The following is a 22,045-nucleotide window of genomic DNA, read 5'->3' as shown; positions in this document are numbered from 1 at the left end:
ATATAATAAGTGTTCCGGACGTTTGTATTTTAGTTTTTATTTTATTTTGTGTAGTTCCATTTCATAACTTTGACGATAAAGAGGAAAACCCACCTCACCCCGTAGTGCCTCGTATTTGGGGTGAGAGGGGTTTTCATACAAAGGTGATTTTGGAAGATTGTTGGATCGATTTATTATGCGTATTAACTATAGCTCCATTTTAAATTGGAATACATTGTTTTTGTAGCAGTAGCCTTAAAATCCCTTCTCACTCCCCTCTCAAACCTTCTCTCCCCATTCATAACCCACCTCTCCCCGCGAAATCTACTCACCCCGTTTTACGGTACTATATTATACTAACAAACGCATAGGCCGATGAGTTGATCTAATTATAACTGCATAATAAAGTATAAAGATAACACTCTGAGTGAAATACGACCAGCACTAAAACTGATTTAGTGATCTTCCTCATCTTATTGTTAGTTATATTTCCTATCGTTGCTCAAGATTTAGTGTATTGACTAGTTATTGTTACATATAAAACGATGTGCCGGAAGCTCCGGCCTGGACACGGCCCGGTCTACGTGATGAGTCATACTTAAACATTGCTAAAATCATTGGGTTCCTCACAATCTATACCGGGTGTGGTCTGTAACATGAGCAAATAATTAAAAGATAGATTGTACTCCTCAAACGATGACACATTTGTTCAACAACTTTTAAAAATTATGAATTATTTAGACTCCGTATTTTTTATACAAAATAAATATTATCTTCAATGGACGCCATCGCCACGCTATATCACGCACGTTGTCACGCCTTAAACAAAACAAAATTCGCAATACATTGCGTCTTCGAATAAACTTTAAAGTGTATTAAAAATCAAACCACAAGTTATTTTTAAAAGTCGCTGAACAAATGTTAGTCAGTATAAGGAGTACAGCCTACAATTTAATTTTTTGCTCATATTACAGGCCACACCCGGTATATTCCTCCACATTTCGATGACGGCGACCTTACAAATAAAGGGTTTTTCCCCTTATGAGCTTTTAAATCGCTATAAAATCCCACACAAACAGCCAACAAGATGGTCTAATAATAATCCAATATAGATAATACCGGCCATAACACTTTACTTGATATATGGCTTTCATTAAAACTGATTTAGTAAGACTGGTATTCTGTACCCTTTGATTACAGTTTTACTTGGATTACCAAGTTTCGTGATTGATGGTATGGCTAGGACTATTGGATTTATCGATTATTTTAAATTAGATAGTACTTAAGTATTTAGGTTAATGGGGAATTATGATAAGTAAGTAAATATTCTTTATTGTAAAAGGAAAAACCGGTCACGTGCGAGTCGGACTCGAGAACTAAGTAAGGGTTCCGTACCTTTGCGCAAAAAACGACAAATTTTTTCATTGTTTCCCCCAGTACAGAACTGTTTTTTAATTCCTGGTAATGATTTTTCTCTCAGTGTTGTATCGGAGCCACAGCACAGAATAAATAATTATTATAGTACTACTACTACTATACTCGTAGTACTATTATAGTACTAGGTACAGAAGACTCACTCTCTAACAAAACGCGTCTGTCACGATCAGCACAGACATGGCCGCTAGGTGGCGATAGCGCCACGCGCGGCTTATGGCAAACCCCAAAATTGGGGTCGAGCGGATGTGCTTTTAGCTACCTGTAGCAAAGCGACGAAATCGCGGAGTGAGCCACGGCTGGCCATAGTTAAATATTTATTATAGATATTCTGATTTTAGTATTTGTTGTTATAGCGGCAACAGAAATACATCATCTGTGAAAATTTCAACCTGCCTGGTGACAGACATACGGACAATGGAGTCATAGTAATAAGGTCCCGTTTTTACCCTGGAAACCTAAGTTTTACTTCCAAAACTCACCTATCTTCTGCGCTTGATATTAAAATGTTTTTATTCTACGAATATAATCGGTATACCGAGATATCTTTGAAACCCTCACATGACAAGTGATAACTTATTCGACGCTTGAAACCATCCAACAGGAGTGATATATTCGGCGCGACTAGGGTTGCCATATGGAAGAATTAAATGTCCTGATAAAATCCTGGGGCCAAATTCGACATGTACAACTGTCAGATTTCGCATCCACGTCAAATCAACAGTTGATTTTATTGCATACTGAGTGTTGATTCCATCAACGGTGGATAATATCATTTGGTACAACCAAAACTCAACTCTAAACTAAGGGTGGTTCGATTTGGTTTGCTTGTCACCCTAACTGTGGATTGTTAATGTCAAATTTTGACATTGTACGTATTCGAGAACTTATGATTTTTCCCACATCAACGGGAGATCAACACGATACGTCAAACGTCGCTTGTCGAATAGGGGTCCTGATATCACCCTAAAAACATTTCTTGTGACAGAGATTTGGCGTAGCTTGAACGACGCCCCGGCGGCGCGCTGCTCTCTGCGGTGTACTGCATCGTTGAAAGAAATATTATTGTTTGCGTTGATTACTTACTAATACTTTTATGTATTCTGCCATTCATGAAAACTGTGTTAACTTTGTAATAAATATATCACGTAAAAACATTTTTTTATAAGGTCATTCCTAAAAATCCGGACACTTGCCAAGTCCAGCCGCAATCCGGACAAAGGACAAGGACAAAATCCGGACGTATGGCAACCCTAGGCGCGACAAACGTGTCCTATCATGAGTCAGGAAGTAAGCTCAGTCGGTCGTACGCTATAAAGATTCAAGGAAAATGTTCCCAGTTGCTTCTCGCGGTAAAAATGAGGTGTCACTGTGAGTCGAAGGATTGAGTGAACTAGTATAAGAAGACCGCTATAGTTTGTTTCGTCCGCTTAAATACCTTTATACCATTAGAAAAAAGGTCGTTTTATTACACTTTTGAAGTGAAGTCACGACAAATATTGTAACAATTATGAATCGTACACGATTATTTATATTATTTTGCTTTCATAAGTAATAGTTACTGATTTTTAAAAAGCGTTTTTCAAGAAGACACGTATAGAATAGTCAATATCGCGTAGTCTTTTTCCAATGATAAAGAAAACGAAGCTGGCGCGATGGCCAGGAGCGGGCTTACAAAAAATAGACTCTCCCTAACTTTACCTCACTGAACTACCGTAAAATGGGGTGAGTAGGGTCAAAACTGAAATTCAAACCTCGATAACATTTTATTTTTACATATGAAACTGAATGGTGTATGTAATAAGTGTTCCGGACGTTTGTATTTTAGTTTTTATTTTATTTTGGGTAGTTCCATTTCATAACTTTGACGATAAAGAGGAAAACTCACTTCACCCCGTAGTGCCTTATATTTGGGGTAAGAGGGGTGTTCATACAAAGGTGATTTTGGAAGATTGTTGGATCGATTTTTTTTTATTACGCGTATTACCTACTATAGCTCCATTTTAAATTGGAATAAATTATTTTTGTAGCAGTAGCCTTAAAATCCCTTCTCACCCCCCTCTCAAACCTTCTCTCCCCATTTATAACCCACCTCTCCCCGCGAAACCTACTCACCCCATTTTACGTTACTAGCAACACTCCAAGTCAAAACATGGATAAGGAGTGATAACGCCGTGTGCTCAGTCGAGCTTTGAACAAATAACATTGTCGTCTAACACCCACAAGACAAGCCTTATTTAAAATAAGCTTACTGTGGACCTAGGTCGCTATATCATAATGTTACATGACCTTTTAAAAAATATAGAACTATAGTTCGACTCGACCGTGTCTCCCGCCGGACCAATAGCAATACTCCAAGTCAAAACATGGATAAGGAGTGATAACGCCGTGTGCTCAGTCGAGCTTTGAACAAATAACATTGTCGTCTAACACCCACAAGACAAGCCTTATTTAAATTAAGCTTACTGGGGACCTAGGTCGATCTATATCATAATGTTACATGACTTTTTAAAAAATATACTACTATAGTTCGACTCGACCGTGTCTCCCGCCGGACCAATAGCAATACTCCAAGTCAAAACATTGATAAGGAGTGATAACGCCGTGTGCTCAGTCGAGCTTTGAACAAATAACATTGTCGTCTAACACCCACAAGACAAGCCTTATTTAAATTAAGCTTACTGTGGACCTAGGTCGATCTATATCATAATGTTACATGACCCTTTAAAAAATATGGAACTATGTTCGACTCGACCGTGTCTCCCGCCGGACCAATAGCAATACTCCAAGTCAAAACATTGATAAGGAGTGATAACGCCGTGTGCTCAGTCGAGCTTTGAACAAATAATATCGTCGTCTAATATCCACAAGACAAGCCTTATTTAAATTAAGCTTACTGTGGACCTAGGTCGAGCTATACTATAATGTTACATGACCTTTTAAAAAATATGGAACTATGTTCGACTCGACCGTGTCTCCCGCCGGACCAATAGCAATACTACATTGATAAGGAGTGATAACGCCGTGTGCTCAGTCGAGCTTTGAACCAATAATATTGTCGTCAAGACACCCACAAGACAAGCCTTATTTAAATTAAGCTTACTGTGGACCTAGGTCGAGCTATATCATAATGTTACATGACCTTTTAAAAATATGGAACTATGTTCGACTCGACCATGTCTCCCGCCGGACCAATAGCAATACTCCAAGTCAAAACATTGATAAGGAGTGATAACGCCGTGTGCTCAGTCGAGCTTTGAACAAATAACATTGTCGTCTAACACCCACAAGACAAGCCTTATTTAAATTAAGCTTACTGTGGACCTAGGTCGATCTATATCATAATGTTACATGACCTTTTAAAAAATATAGAACTATAGTTCGACTCGGCCGTGTCTCCCGCTCAACCAAGAGCAACACTCCAAGTCAAAACATTGATAAGCAGTGATACTGATAACGCCGTGTGCTCAGTCGAGCTTTGATCAAACAACCTACGGTATCGAGACGAGATTCCTTTGATTATTCCGTTTTGACGGAAATTGTCAGCCGGCTGTGTGTGTGATGTGATACTAGTATATGTTATTGAGAACAAAATGTGGGTGTTATTTTTTTACGAGCTTTTTTGCTTTGTCGTTGCTAGTGTGGCTACCACGAGTTTGGTACTGACGCAAACGCTAGTGTGAACGTAACATACATTTTATTTTATTTTGGACAGCAACATTTTATGTTACTTTAAATACAAATTAAAATACCTACATCTATCAATTCATGTTAAATTACAAATATACATAACTATTAACTAATTTACAAACATAGCATGGTTACTATCATTCATAATAAATCTCCCTAATATTCAATTTGAGCTGAAAAAGGAATTTTAATGAAAACCCGGTAACCGCCATAAACAAGAAATAAATTAGTGCTCCGTCGGCAAATTAGAATAGTTGGCTCATTTGCCTTATAGAATGTTCGATTTGCGTGTGAAAGCCTCATTTAATAGCCGACACTAGCGCCGTGGATGGGTTTATGCAATAGATCGTAAAGAAAATTAATGAATTTAGACAGTTAATTGATGAAGTTTATCACAAGAATCTATAAGAAGTTTAAAGACGACGAGGTTAGTAGTTTAACTCTGTTCGGATACTTTGTGCTGTGCTCTTCGTCGGCAAATTAGAATATAGTTGGCTCATTTGCCTTATAGAATAATATATATATAATTGATAGCCGACAGTAGCACCGTTTCTTTTTTTTTTTATTGCATGCAACCATCCAACCCAGTGCCCTTGTCGCCTATGCTTTAGTTTAGAAGCGTACTGTCTTATCATAGAATACATTACCAGTAACAAATATATTCGCTATGTTAATACCCCTTGGTTAAACCATTATACTAGTTAGTGGTCATGTTTATTGTTACCTATTGCATGACACCGTCCAACCCAGTGCCCTTGTCGCCTATGCTTTACAAGCGTACTGTCTAATAATAGAATACATTACCAGTAACAAATATATTCTCTATGTTAATACCCCTTGGTTAAACTATTACACTAGATAGTGGTCATGTTTAATGTTACCTATTGCATGACACCGTCCAACCCAATGCCCTTGTCGCCTATGCTTTACAAGCGTACTGTCTAATCACAGAATACATTACCAGTAACAAATATATTCCCTATGTTAATACCACTTGTTTTTTTATTCATAATTTTAGGAGCTTAGTCGCTGAGCGATTATGGCGCTCCAAGTGGTAACTTGTTTAAACTATTACACTAGTTAGTAGTCATGTTTAATGTTACCTATTGCATGACACCGTCCAAGCCAATGCCCTTGTCGCCTATGCTTTACAAGCGTACTGTCTAATCACAGAATACATTACCAGTAACAAATATATTCCCTATGTTAATACCACTTGTTTTTTTGTTATTCATAGTTTTAGGAGCTTAGTCCCTGAGCGATTATGGCGCTCCATAAGTTCGCGAAAATACAGTAGCACTAGGTATAAGATAATTATTATCATACTTACAATTTATAAGTCTTATACAGTAATTTTGCTTGCTCCGACTCAGGATTAACCAGTACGACATTGCATAATACCACTTGTTTAAACTATTATACTAGTTAGTGCTCATGTTTAATGTTACCTATTGCATGACACCGTCCAACCCAGTGCCCTTGTCGCCTATGCTTTACAAGCGTACTGTCTAATCACAGAATACATTACCAGTAACAAATATGTACATTCCCTATGTTAATACCCCTTGGTTAAACCATTATAATAGTGATCATGTTTAATGTTACCTATTGCATGACACCGTCCAACCCAGTGCCCTTGTCGCCTATGCTTTACAAGCGTACTGTCTAATCACAGAATACATTACCAGTAACAAATATATTCCCTATGTTAATACTCCTTAATTAAAACATGGAGATAATATTAAAGCTAGCCGCCGTACGACGCTCCTAGAGCGTCTTTTTGAGCCACGTACTTATTAGGATCACTTAGCGTCTTTTCAGCGTCGGCGTTTAGTCTGCGCTATGGAATAGCAAGCGCATAGTTGACTGGTTCCTAAGCGGCCACCGTAGTTTATGGACGCTCTTAAGCAACCGAGAATAGACTTAATCGATTTAAAAGCATAAATCAGTAGGTCGATGTGTGTAAATTGTTATACCGGATGTGGCCAGTAATGTGAGCAAAAAAATAAACTGTAGGCTGTACTGTACTCTGCATACTGACCAACATTTGTTCGGCGACTTTTAAAAATAACTTGTGGTTTGATTTTTAATACACTTGAAAGTTTATTCTAAGACGCAATGTATTGCGAATTTTGTTATGTTTAAGGCATGACAAGTAACGTCAATCACAACGATAATGGCGTGGCGTTGAAGATAATATTTATTTTCTATGAAAAACAGGGAGTCTAAATACTTCATAATTTTTAAAAGTTGTTGAAAAAAAGTGTCACAGTTTGAAGAGTACCATCTGTTTTAATTATTTGCTCGTGTTACAGGCCACACCCGATATAAGTAATATTTATTATTTATTTACTTGTTTGTTTGTTTGTTCGTTCGTTGATTCATTCATTCATTTATTTATTTATTTATAAATGCTACATGTTTCCTTTTGATTACTTACTTATTTAATAATTAGATGTTCCATAATATCTCAATAATATTAAAACGTGGAAATTCCTAGTACGCCGTTAAAATTAAATATTTCGTGAAAGTTAAAAGGATGTTCGTAATAAATGCCCTCTTTGAGAAATTATGACTTTATTAGCGAAAATTATTTACCTTTAAAAAGGGTTTTTAAAAGAACAACAGGTCACAGGGAACTTCTGTTGCTGTTTTCTTTCTGTATTATTCATTTTTACTATATTGGGACGTGCATAAAGAGTATCTGCTCGATTCGAACTTTAAGATACGTCTAATATATGTCTAGATACGATATGAATTAGATATGTCAGTGTCAAAATTGACGTTTTTCGGCACGATTCGAACTTTAAGATACGTCAGTTAATAGATCTAGAAACGACATAGAGTAGATATCGTTTCTCGATATATTAACTAAAAAAATGACGTTTTCGTTTGAAGAAACGTCATCACATTTGACACTGACATATCTAATCCATATCGTTTCTAGATCTATTAATCGACGTATCTTCTCCGATACATCTGGTAGCGAATGTATCTAACATTAGAACAACAGCAATCAATACCGTTACCAGAGAGGAAAATCGCGGCTACTTTTGTATGTTTGTGTTTTGTATTGTTTTATCCTCGAAATAATAGCGAAGTGCTTTCTCAATACATTCCTATCGATATTTTATACACAAACAAGCAAAACAATACCTTATTACTATCACATTAAGTCTATTTTTAACCGCATTCTACCAAAAAGTGCACCTTCCCTGAGGGCATATCTCTCTATGAAAACTACGTCGCTTAATACTTTTTGGATACAGAATAGTGCAAGCCATTAAAAGCTTTATGACTATTGTAATAAGACTACATTTCGTATCTTTTACAGCGAAGATATCTTAGTCTAGTGAATTAAAGATTCCCGTGAACGAGGGATTGTAGATAAGCCAAGGGTGATTTATACTTAAACTAGCCTAATCTAATGATGCTGTCCCTTTCTAGCGCGTTACTAGTGGTATATAAGAGGGAGATGGGACGATGTAATTCTTATCAGCGTGCGTGTTTTGAAGAGGTTTTAAAGTGTGGGTAGGTTTTTGTAGGATGTAAGTTAATCTATACGATTATTTTACCTTGAAAATGTATTTAAGATTACAGAAATCTCAATCTCATCAGAATCGAAATCTGTGTATATGTGTATCCCTTATGGCTCCTCTACACGATGGGCCAGCGCCGGCCACTCCAAGGGACGCAGCCATGCGGTAGAATGAGATAGCAATATCACTTGCTCCATCTAACGCATAAATGCGTCCCTTGGAGTGGCCGGCGTTGGCCCATCGTGTAGAGGAGCCATTAGGTTGGTATTCCATTGTCCAATTTCTCGGTCCAATGTGTATTTGCGTCTCACATTTTGCTTAATGAGAGAGTGAGACACGATGATATTGGACCAAGAATGGACAGAATACTATCCTTAGCTATACTTGTGATAATTTGGCACACAAGCCTTAAAAGGATAGTGGACGAGCGACCCCATTTTCCTCTCTGGATATTAACATTATGGAAAAGTATTTTTACATAATTTGATGACTTTGATTTTTAAGAAATTGTCAGGTAAATAAATCACAGTAATTTTAAGTTTGTCCCTATTCACCCCAGCCATCCCTATTCACCCCCGTTGGCGGTACCTACCTATTATTAAATCACGTTACATGTAGCACATAAAAAAGGGTGAAATTCCAGCGAAAACCAGCAACGGTACTCACAAATTTAATTTTCATACAAAATCCTTTTAAGCAGACTTAATAAATCCGGAATCCCATAGGCAGGGCGACCTTCGACCTTTGCGAAATATCTTCCAACCAACCAGAGGAAAAAGGAAGTATTGTTAGAAACGGTTTAGGCATTTAAGTCTTTTTGATATAAAACGGTTAGATTCAACGGTTAGATGAAAGTGGTATAAAAGAAACAGTACTTACAGTAGGTCCGTTTTATATTTAAAACGGATTTGTACCGAAAAAAAATATTTCGAATATTTTGTGTACATTTCATTTGATTGCAGAAATAATGCAGATGATCCTAGCTTATAGAAAACCATTGGTCCCTTGTGGTTTTCTACATATCGTATAATAATATGAAGACTTAAGTACTATGACAAAAAAAAATTGTTGAAATACATATGTAACAATTTCGATTAGGACTTGTTTTAATATATTTTTTCCGAGGTTTCATTCTAAACAATATTCTTTAATAAGAACAAACAATATAAATTAGAGAAATGATATTAGTCCGTAAAAATTTTGTAGCCGCCCCTTTCTCAGCGCCCATCATATTGACTACATTTTGAGTAATTTCTTGTTAGCATTCAGCCATTTTTTTGTTGCTATTTGCCGTCTCTAATATGTTGCCGCCCTAGGCCTGAGCCTACTTGGCCTTAGGGCAAATCCGCAACTGTAAATACGTGAGTTGAACCGAAAAATTACCTGAATATTCTTGATAAGATATTACAGTGACATATTTTGCTGGTTAAGCATGCAAATGTTTTAAATCTAGTCCCGGGTGGCTATCACTAAAGCAGTCGGCACTCCCTTGTTAAACAGAGTTATTTCAGGATTGTATAAATGTAAATACAACACAAATCAAACGACTTTGAAGCCCTACCGTTGAAAGGATTAGCGTGTAAAACAAGTAGAATGGTGTTGATAGCGTTTCCATGTTTACCACATTAATATATCTACAGGATATATCTATCTTATCTCTATAATGATCGGACCCTTCCTGGGGTTGTGTAAAGTTTTTGGCTCCCGAAAACAGCGGTGTCTTGATAGTTGAACAGATAATATGTCTGGCATTGTGGCTTTAAAAAGAAAAAGACCGAACTTAACTGGTATTAAATTAACTGATATAAAAAATCCTTTCAAATCTTATATACGTTTTATTAATACATGTCAAATATAAAAACAAATCCAATCAATAACATTAAATTAAAAGATAAATTATACAACTTAAAATTAAATTACAATTAAAGATTAATTAAAATTAAATTGAACTGCACTTACACTACGCCTATCAAAACCCCAATCATAAAAAGAATACCCCATCTAGCATCTAAGGATGTTAAACTTAAAATCTAAACACATTACTAATATACTATCCTACTTACACTATCAGCCCCAATCTATCAAATCTATTAAATTTAATAATACCTACATATTTGGTCGTTTAGTTGACTATTAACGTCTTGTTTTTAGGATATAGGAAACGGAAAGTTATTTAGTATAAACATTATTGAATGATATAATTTCCATTTGTCCCAAAATTACTAACTATCACAACTAAGTTTCTACATAATATTGAAAACTTTCGCGTTTTGAACACATATTAACTCACATTTAGTCATTTTAGTTTATTCAGTTAAATAGCCGCGTCCACAACCAGTGAAACCTGTGTCAAAATCAAAACGTTGCTAAATAAAGGTTCCGTCACCCAGGCGCGTTTTCCGGGAGTTTTATATGCTTGGCGCACCCCGATCACGCGCCTCTATGACGAAGCCTTAAATTCGCTATAGTCGCACCAATAAAAGTCTGCAGCGGATTTGATAGCCCACGTAGTGTAAGTGCTATTAATACGTCATAATTTCATAGAAGTTTGACGTTTAAATTGACACTTGCACTGCGTGGGCTATCAAAATCGCTGCAGACTTTTTACGGTCTAACTCCATAGACCCGTCTATAAAATGTGAGTTAATAAGTTTTTACAGCAATTAATTTCACTTGCGAACGAACCTACTGTACCTGTGCGAAAAATTCTCTGTCAATTGTCGGTTTTCGGCCAATCCACAATTAAAAGGCGTTTTCGGGCCATAATTCATTTCCTTTGTCCCGTGCCGGGCCATTAAAAATGCTTTTAACAAATCTGCGGTCAGGTGACAATGGTTTTAAACGATTCTTTATTTTGTTAACCCATTGACCTTTGGAATTCGTGTAATAAATTTAAAAATTAACCCTTGTTTGGTTTTATTTAGGTCACTAGGAAATACCAAAATTAGAATTTAATTGAATGAGTAACGGATGTGCCGGTCACTAGGCGACGTAAATGGGCGTTTTCAGAAATAAATATTGAAAACCTGATTCTTTCACATCTGGACGTTCTTGGGCTCATTCTACTCAGAATCGACAGCATTCTCCATCCCACCATTAAAAAAAGATGTCCCAAAATGTCCATTCCATTACTTACGTCACATTTTAGTATGAAATTTTTTTCACTTGTATGTATACGCGATTAAGTCCCGTTGTGAAATTTAATAATCGTGAAAGTTTAAATGAATGTTCTAATGAAGATACTTGTATCCATACTAATATTATAAATGCGAAAATGTGTCTGTCTGTCTTTCTGTCTGTTTGTAATCTTTTCACGCTTAAACCGCTGAACGGAATTAGTTTAAATTTGGCATAGAGATAGTTCGAGTCCCGGGGATGCACATAGGATAGTTTTTATGTCGGATGTCATCCCTAAATCATATTTCATTATTTTTTATTCAAAAGGATATAATCGTTTGACGAATTCAATATAATTACCTATGGTTACAGGAACCACCCTGTATAATGAACAGTGTGTAATCATGGCTAACACATTAAGCAGTCCACCAACATAAGTCAGAATATATGTTGACCAAACAAATGACTACATATTTCAATATATTTCGGCACTATGTTACACCGGATGATCCTTCCTGACAAATTGACAACGGCGTCTGTTTGTCCGCCTACAAAAATGTGCCATTCTCAAACAAAAAGGTTATTGTAGGTTTTCAATAAGCCGCTATTTCCATATATGAGTGAATTGCAAAAAAATTTCACATATAGTTCGTTTTTTTAGCATTAGAAAGGACTCCACAGAAGCGTGCAGTTTTTATCAGGCGTTTTTTGCGCGTGCAATTATATTATCTAACTAGATGAAAACCCGGCTTCGCTCGGGTAAAATAAATTATAATAATAGGTACTAATTTTGAATTGAGTAATTATTTACTTTAAGACTTCAAACCTTCATCAATATATAATAATTACCTACACTTTTCTGGTAGCAGTTCGGTTCTGTAAGGGTCGCAGTTCTAACCTAACCTAACCCACTTCTGGTTCCAGTTTGGTTCTATAAGGATCGCAGCTCTGATCTGACCCACTTTTCTGGTCGCAGATCGGTTCTGTAAAGCCCTTATTTATAACCCCCCCCCCAAATCATCCAAAAATCATGCTTCGAATGACCCCGTTTCCTCCTACGTCATGCTACCATCGTCCGATGTCCGGACCCCCCCCCCCCCCATTTGAAATGACGTAATTTATGAATAGCCCCAGAGGCGCGTTTTCCGGGCGGGGCGCGAGCGTTTAAATGAAAAAGCGGCACGCGCCGCTTACAAAACGCGCCTGTGTGATGGGAGCCTTAAATGTTATATACTAAGAAAAATCGACCAAGTGCGAGTCGGACTCGCTCACGAAGAATACTTTTTAGTTATAGCGGCAACAAAAATACATAATCTGTGAAAATTTCAGCTGCCTAGCTACTTACATATCACGGTTCATGAGATACAGCCTGGTGACAGACAGACAGACGAACAGTGAAGTAAACTGAAATAAATGTCATATATGTACCTTCTAAGAAGGACCGGCTAAGTGCGAGTCGGACTCGCGCACGAAAGGTTTCGTGCCATTACGCACAAAACGGCAAAAAAATACGTTTGTTGCATGGGAGCCCCACTTTATTTATTTTATTCCGTTTTTAGTACTTATTTGTTGTTATAGCGGCAACAGAAATGAAATATCGGTGAAAATTTCAACTGTCTAGCTATCACGGTTCATGAGATACAACCTACAGACAGACAGACGGATAGAGGTGTCTTAGTAATAGTAGGGTCTTGTTTTTACCCTTCGGGTACGGAACCCTAATAAAGTGTATAGATTTGTAACCGGTCAGAGATGCAGAGAGAGATGCTTTCTAGTCACTAATAGCCTTGTATGCTTGTTTGCCACCAACATGGCATTTTAATAAAAACTTACTCATTTCATCGCTCATATCCAGCCTAGTATTGGCTTTAATATATATTGGGTCTTATATTTTTTTTATTAAATTTTTTAATATTTGTTGTTATAGCGGCAACAGAAAAACATCATTTGTGAAAAATTCAACTGTCTAGTTATCTATCACGGTTCATAAGATCATGAAATACAGACAGACGGACAGGGGAGTCTTAGTAATAGGGTCCCGTTTTTACCCTTTGGGTATGAAACCCTAAAAAGTGACCAAGGCCTCCAGTGCCCCAGGCTGGAATCGAAACAGCGTCCTCTAGCGGCTGGTGCCTGTGCCATTTGGCCACCGGACCCCAGCGGCATAGGTCGAATTTTTCCAAGTATATGCACTTCTTACTGAAGGCCCAGCGTTCCACCTGGCCACCCCTAAGGTAAAATTGAAATTATGTAGAATTGGGAATATGTAGAATTAAGCTTCTGTAAAATTGAAATTATGTAGAATTGGGAATCTGTAAAATTGAAAATCTGTAGAATTGGTAATCTGTGATAGGTATCTGTAGAAATGAGACTAAACCCTTAGTAATAGGGGTCCCGTTTTTACCCTTTGGGTGCAGAATCTAAAAATCAACCTTGTTTTGGTACTATGTACTAAACTTCACTATGACTCTGAAATTGTAGCAGTAATTAATTTTGTTTTAGTTGTCACCTGACGATTTATTTAAGTCAAACTCTGAAGTTATTATTCACACTTTTATTTGAATCAGCATAAAATATATCTTTTTATATATACTATATTATATATATATATATATATATATTTTAATCTTATATTCAACTTACATTGATTCCGGAGATTACTTCTTCTTAAACCTTGCGTTTTCCCGGCCTAGCGCCGGGGTCTGCTTTCCTTCTCAGTCTTCTCCACTGCCCGGTCTTCGGCATCCACTCACATCACTCAGATTCTTTGAAGTTAGTCTAAAGCACAAATATGTCCACCATACACTGTAGTTGTTCGCACTGGTTCACATCACACTGGATCATATAATCAGAGTGGAGTCAACTGATTCTTTAACTCAAGAGTTTCTTTGAATTACTTTTGTGACTTAACTTCACTTTTATCTCGCTTTAGTTTGTCAAGCACATTCCTTCAAGGTTCTTCCTTCCATTCTGAAATGTATAAATACAACTGAGTATACTGTATATAAAATTTGTGTCCCGTCTGGTCTAGTGGGTGGTGACCTTACCTATAAAGCCAAAGGTCTTGGGTTTGAATCCTGGTAAGGGCATTTATTTGTGTGATGAGCCGAGATATTTGTTACCGAGTCATGGATGTTTTCTATGTATTTAAGTACTTCCAAAGAGACGTTCAGCGCTATCAGCTATGAACTTTGTAACATATAATGGGTCTCACATATGGAATACAATGGGAACTATTGTCATAAACCAACAATTGTGGCAAGGTTTGTCCAAGTAACAAAATTATGTGAGAAATTATGTATCAACAACAAAACAATATGAAAGTTGAAACAATTATGTGGTTTGAAGATACTCACGATTTTCGGCATAGGTTTATATATTTGTTTTACGCGTTGGTGCCGTGTCATCGTTAGTATTGTAGTCACAAACATTTAAACTGAAAAATAAGTTTTCGTTTTTACCCGTCATTCCCATCAATAGTACAATAATGCATCTGTCAAAGAGAATATAACCACTACGTGCATCTGTCATCTTACACAGATAGTGATTATTATATTCTCTTTGCAGAGCAGAGCAGTGACAGTAGTCGTTTTTTTTTTAAATAGGCTTTCTACACGCTCGAACCAAACACCTTGCCGTATGTCACACGCATGCCGGATCTAAAGGTAATTCAGAGTTTCCGAACGCACTTGTCAATGTCAACCAACATGGCCGACCTTTTGTTTGACATTGATATGGCATTCATTGTCGAAATTTTTTCACTTTTAAATGCAAAATACTCGACAATACGAATTTTGCGGATACATGTTCTCGATTCAAAAGTGATATTTTTTCAAGCTCTTTCGATTGAGCATAATTTCATTTAGGTCTACCGTTAAACCGGCTCGCGTTTATATATAAAGATGTAGCATGGTCAATACATACTTATAATTTACTTCTAATTAATACCGCTAAAAGTGCCGGATTTGGAACCACAAGCTTACTTCTGCGAACTTCTTTCTAATGTTAAAAAAACGGACAATAGTTAAGCACCTGTAATTAGTCTAAAGTTAATTGATTCTATTGTGTTACGTCAGATAAGCAATTTCTATTTAAGTTAGATGCATGAAGGCGGGTTAGCGTATACTAGACTTAATTATATGTGTACGAATTAAGTACAATATAATACAATTTACATAGTAAATTTTCGTAACACAAATGTATCAATTTTCATACAAATTTTTGGGACATTTTATTTTATCATCAGAATTGAATATGCTAGTGATTCTGAGTTGAAAGAACCCAAAAACACCGGGATCTGTGAGAATCGGGTTTTCGATATTTATTTCTGAAAACGCCCAAATAAAACCGGCCAAGTGAGAGTCGGATTCGCGCACGAAGGGTTCCGCACCATAACGCAACAAAGCGGCCAAGGTGCTCCCAGAAGCGATAGAGCGCGTGTTCAGATATTTATGAGCACCTCGGCAGCTCCGATATATCGGATGAACAAACAGGACAGATATAAAGCGGTTCGTGAATAGACGGCCTTTATCTCAACGAACACGCGTGGTGAGAAATTACCAACGAAATGTATGTATTTGTGGGGGAGGATCGCCAAAGATATTGTGATATACCTATGATAAACTTATTAAATATAAAATAATTACATACCTACACCGAAAAAACCGTTCGAAATCACATACTAAAAATTATCAACTTGTGGATTTTTCCAAGTTTGGCGACTTGTCGTCTTAAAACGAATGTAATTTGTATAAATTAAAAATATTTCGTAAATGTAACCCTTAAATCATCACCCTATTAATTGACGTTTGGTATAAAGGTGCGTTCAAGAACGTAAGCCTTTTTATTTTATAACTGTGAGCTGTATAATGGTTTGTAGACATTTGGCAACACTATGCATTTAAGGGTTAATAGCGTTCATTAGTAATGTTCTACAGGTAGTATTTACCTTTCGTTGGTTCAATTTTGGAACCATTCGTTTGCCCGAGTATCAATTAGCACGAGAAGTGAAACAAAATAGTTTCCCCTTCTAAAAGAAAAATAAACATTTTCAATATTTACTTTTTATAGACTGTTTAATACATAAAAGCTCAATTTTTTCACTAAATAATATCATCCATTTATTTGACTCCGGCTTTATTCATACATTTCATTTCAGTCAAATTTCTATCTCATTCATGCGTGTTCATACCCAATGCTATAGAAAGGGATGGTAATACCTTAAGTCGCCACTTGGTACAGCGGCTACTATAGACCCTAGCTATCCTGTCACAAACGTTCTTTCACGTTTTTACAAAGTTAAGTCTTGTCGACACCTTTGTTTTTAAAAGGGTCTTGTGGGTAAAAAGGTTCGGGGTCGGGAAAGGGATTTGAGATTGTCCTGCTTAAAACAGGGCTGAACCGCGTACCTACTTTTATATAGGGCATACAGAGTGGGAAAAAATGATGGGCCCTAAAGGCCTGGTGACTTAAAACCTTAAGAGTGACATTCCATTTCCAACTGCAGCTGCAATACTGTTCATTTTACTATAGAAATTGACAATGAGAGCGACGCGTTTCCATAGTAAAATGAACAGTATTGCAGCTGCAGTTGGAAATGGAATGTCACTTTAAGTTAGCTCGTTTCACTTAAAGGAAACATTTTAATAAGAACACTTCCGTTAGACACAGACATTAAGAACGGGTCACTCACGTTCAACTTAAAATACGTGAGTGACCCGTTATTAATTATACATATAAACATTCTTTTATTTTTAAATAGAAACCATTCAAAGATTTTTTAAATTCGCTTGTCTCATCGGGAATAGAACCGACTAAGAATTCCAATAAATAAATATTCGTTATTTTATTTTACTAGTCGATACAGTTAATAAATGATAACATTTCTCCAAGAAACATTAGGTCTTAGACTCGTCTGTCGTACAAAATATCCATAAAATAAGTTATTTAGTACTCAACTTAAGAATAATTTTAAACAAGCGAAAATGATAAAAAAAATTGAAAGTCAATGAATGCAGTTTTGTTTCTTTTTTAGGGTTCCGTACCTGTTAATTAATAAAAAATTTATTAAACTCTGTTTTCAAAAGTAAATATCCCTATTTCTATCCAAAAACTATAATAACTACCTTTTCTTTCCTTACCGATAAGGTAGAAAATAATTCTCCTCACAAAGCAGGAAAATAATCTCCTTAGTCATTTGAAAAAGGAAGATGTCAGCTCGCCGGAGCTCTCAACTGTCATAGCTTTAAAAAAGGAACACTTTTGAATTTTAGCCGTTTTCGACGATATTTTTATCTTTTAGCGTGACTTTAATAGGAAATTATGGTGAGATGATAAAGTTGAGATAAACTTGGCACATGATATTTTTCAGTGACCTCTATTGTTATATTAGTACTTTTATGGATGTAATTAATTAATACACCATTTCGAAAACACAAGACCGTTTATTTCACAAAACATAAACTGACAACTCAAACACTGACAGCACTGTCCAAATGACCATAGACTAGCTAGGTATACCTAGATTTATGTAAACAAGAAGTATTTATTGTTGCCACATCTATTATTATTATAAAATAAGGGTGACAGCTGGCAACTACCTACAGTCACAGAATAAATAATAGTACTAGGTACAGAAGACTCACTCTCTGACAAAACGCGTCTGTCACGATCAGCACAGATGTGGCCGCTAGGTGGCGACAGCGCCACGCGCGGCTTATGGCAAACCCCAAAATTGGGGTGTACGAACCTGTAGCAAAGCGACGAAATCGCGGAGCGCCTGCTACAGTTACCAAAAGCATGTGAGTGGCTAAATAGTACCTAATTATATTCAATGAGAATTTAGACTAGAGGAATATTGCTAAAGTAAATTATGTAGTCAGTAGATGGCGATACTTTTTGACATTTAACAAAACACATATCAGTGAAAAAATAAAGATCAATGGCGCTCTAAAAGTGTTAATCATTTCATTTGTGCCAAAAGATGGCAAATGCACTGACTAGGGGCTGTCCATAAATTACGTCATCGATTTTTGACCCCCCCCCCCCTAAAATCATCCAAAAATCATGCTTCGAATGACCCCGTTTCCTCCTACGTCAGGCTATCATCATCAGATGTCCAGACCCCCCCACCTAATTTGAAATTATGTAATTTATGGATAGCCCCCTACAATAATTTACTTTGACAATATTCCTCTATTTCAAATTATCTTTGTTATACCTAATTAAACAATCCGCCTCAACACTTAGGGCCCCCCCCCACATATAGCGTCTTTCGAGCGTCGGCGTCTGGTCAGCGCTATGGCAAAATGACGTCGCTGCGCAGTTGCGTCGACGTTGCGTCGAGCAGCGGCCATAGAGTTGTAGACGCCGACGCTCGAATGACGCTAGATGTGGGGGGGGCCTTAGGTAGGTTCCGAATCCCACTGGGCGGTTATTTCTTCGATTAATCATTAATTAAGTAGTAACATTATCTTATCACGGAAGTAGGTATAACGCTAATGATCAATTATTATCGCAACTTCCCTGGAGAATGTAGGATTTTAAATGGAGAGTGACAGGCCTATTCGGATTTCGAGATAATCACAAGATCTTGAGACGTTTTAGAGATCAACTAGATCTACATTAGATATCGACTAGATGTGACTTGGATATTCTAAGTTATAACTTGTCGAAATCGTTCAAGAGGACCTCCAGAATCGCGGAAACGTCAAATTTGACATATCTATCTTACAATAGTTATTTGTTTTACAAGGGGGCAAAGTTGTTATTTAACCGCTCGTGCTAATATTGATAGCCGAGCAAGCGAAAGATTCCAAAATTGAACCACGAGCGTAGCGAGTGGTTCGGAAAATGGAATCTTGAGCGTTGCGAGGGTTTCAAAGCACGAGGGTTAAACAAAATTTGCCCCCGAGTGAAACACAAAATTTTTCACCACACCAACCCGAAGCAAATATTAAATGTAAAATATCAAACAAAAACAAAGCAAATCAAATCCAAATGAATGTTATTAAATATTTATCATCCAAAATCATCATTTAAAAGTCAATTCTACCAGCAAATATGAGAAAACAACTCAAAATTTGCATTTGATTACTTTGCCTCACATGTGAATAAAATGCAACTTTGCTATCAGTTTTTGAAGTGCAAAGTAAGCCTTTCCGAGCTGGTGTGGTGAAAATGTCTTTAAATTATCCATATCGTAACTTGTTGAAGTCTAGTAGAAATCTAATTCATTTTCCGAATCGAGCCGTAAGTATCTACTTACCTATTAGGTACAGTTAGGGTTACCAGATACAAATTTAGAATTTCCTGACAAAATTCCTGATTTCCAAATATTTTTCCTGACATTGATAATTTTGACGACGGGGTCTAGCCGTTAGCGATGGCCACCCGATTGAACCGATAGCCGCGTTTATAATTTAAGTTTTTATTAAATTTATTATTTGTACTAATTTAAGTTTTTATTAAATTTATTATTTGTACTAATTTAAGTTTTTATTAAATTTATTATTTGTACTAATTTCGGTTTTTATTAAATTTATTATTTGTATTAATTTAAGTATTCATTAAATTTATTATTTGTATTAACTTAAGTAATAAAAAGGTACTTTATACAAAAGTCTATCAATTCCAAAAATTCCTGACATTGTCAGGTCCAAGTCAGGAAAATTCCTGTCATCTGGTAAGAAGTTGCTAAGTGGGCGAGTTGTTCAAAATTACCTTCGCGCTTTTATCCTCTTAACGATAAAATCGCGTACCTACCAACTTGTGAAATTGCACTTGTGGTGTACATAATCCAATTTTATTATGGAATAATATTAACATCAATAAATTGCTCTGATAATTAGATTAAGATCAATTAGTTTAATTACGATTCATAAGAGCTTGTTGCTAGGCCTACATGAATAAAGTATATTTTGATTTGATTGATTTGATTTACAAAATACAGAGGTCATAAACACAGAGGATATTTTAAGGCATAGGTACCTACCTACCTAGGTATGCCTTAAAAACATCCTGTGTTAAAAACGCATTATTGTAACTCAACAAAAATACCCAAATACCTACTTAAATTTTTGTTCGGTATTTTTAAATTGATATTTAATTCGCTACTGATTATGGAATTATCAGTAGCTCTTCAAACCAACCAAATATTATCCAAATTTAACGAAAACAAAATTTCGATAACAAAATATAAATCTGCTTTTTTACGATACCTACATAGCTACATAGGCGCTGTCTATAAATTACGTCATCTATTTTTGACGATTTTTGACCCCCCCCTAAAATCATCCAAAAATCATGCTTCGAATGACCCCATTGCCTCCTACGTCATGCTACCATCATCCGATGTCCAGACCCCACCCCCAAATTTGAAATGACGTTATTTATGAATAGCCCCATATTTGTATTTACCTTGATACTGCATAATGTTATGCAGTAAAATAAATAAGTAATGAATATTTAATTTAACTGCAAATCGAACTAAAGAGCAAATAGTTCGAGGAATTATTTTAAATTATGCATAATCGCAATTAGAAAATAGCAGAACGGCCCTAAAGATATAAAATACTTGTCGGCATTCGCAGCAAAAGTCGCAAAACGTAAAATAAACCTACATTTGCGTACGAATCGTCGGATGCGAAGCATTCTACCTACGACTTGTAATCGCTATAATTTCTACCAACCTGTTTATATCTTCCAACAATTCCAATAGGAGTAGAAACACAGTTCACTATTTTATTTTAACACAGAACACAACACGGCATCTATAAAAAATCTAAAACACTAATCCGTCACAATAAATCCTAACGATCACACACTGATTCCCAATAAATACGAATTTAAACACGTTTCACAAAACACTGAAATCCATTTAACGTTGTAAAGTCGACGTCTGTTACTCATCAAGGGTTGTTTTACGATCGTAAACGCCGCGCGCGATGCAAACGGACGTAGACACACGTCCTTACTACACGAGCGCCGAAGCCCGACTGACTTCGCTTTGCGCGCGTCCCGCCATCTTCTGATCCGATATTCGAAATTCGAAATTTGAATTTTACTAGAGTTGCGCCTTTAATCCTACCTATTCGATGCTAGCAAATAATCATTTGTAACTTTTGCGCGTGTTATCTGGCTTAATTACTGCGGAATCAACCCCTGAATAAAATTACCGATAACGTTTTAAGGTGTCGGGCTGTCGGCAACTATTCGGATTACTACCGGTTTAATTTCCTTACCGATTTAATGAATCTCGGTCTGTGTTTTTGTAATTAGAGCCCGGA

The 22,045-nt window shown here is 36.5% G+C and overlaps 1 protein-coding gene across 1 annotated transcript in view; it reads right to left on the bottom strand.

Moving 5' to 3' along the window:
• The window catches only part of LOC134675923 (kin of IRRE-like protein 2), a 645,800-nt gene extending 624,037 nt beyond the window's left edge, over positions 1-21,763 (bottom strand). The window contains exon 1 of the mRNA XM_063534268.1: positions 21,449-21,763. The gene's annotated coding sequence lies outside the window, so the exon portion shown is untranslated. The remainder of the gene's footprint in view (positions 1-21,448) is intronic.
• Between the last annotated feature and the right edge of the window lie 282 nt (positions 21,764-22,045).

This window comes from Cydia fagiglandana, chromosome 23 (genome assembly GCF_963556715.1).
Source record: "Cydia fagiglandana chromosome 23, ilCydFagi1.1, whole genome shotgun sequence".
NCBI lineage: Eukaryota > Metazoa > Arthropoda > Insecta > Lepidoptera > Tortricidae > Cydia > Cydia fagiglandana.
Note: the sequence above shows the minus strand (reverse complement) of the source record. Positions and strands in the feature narration are given on the sequence as shown.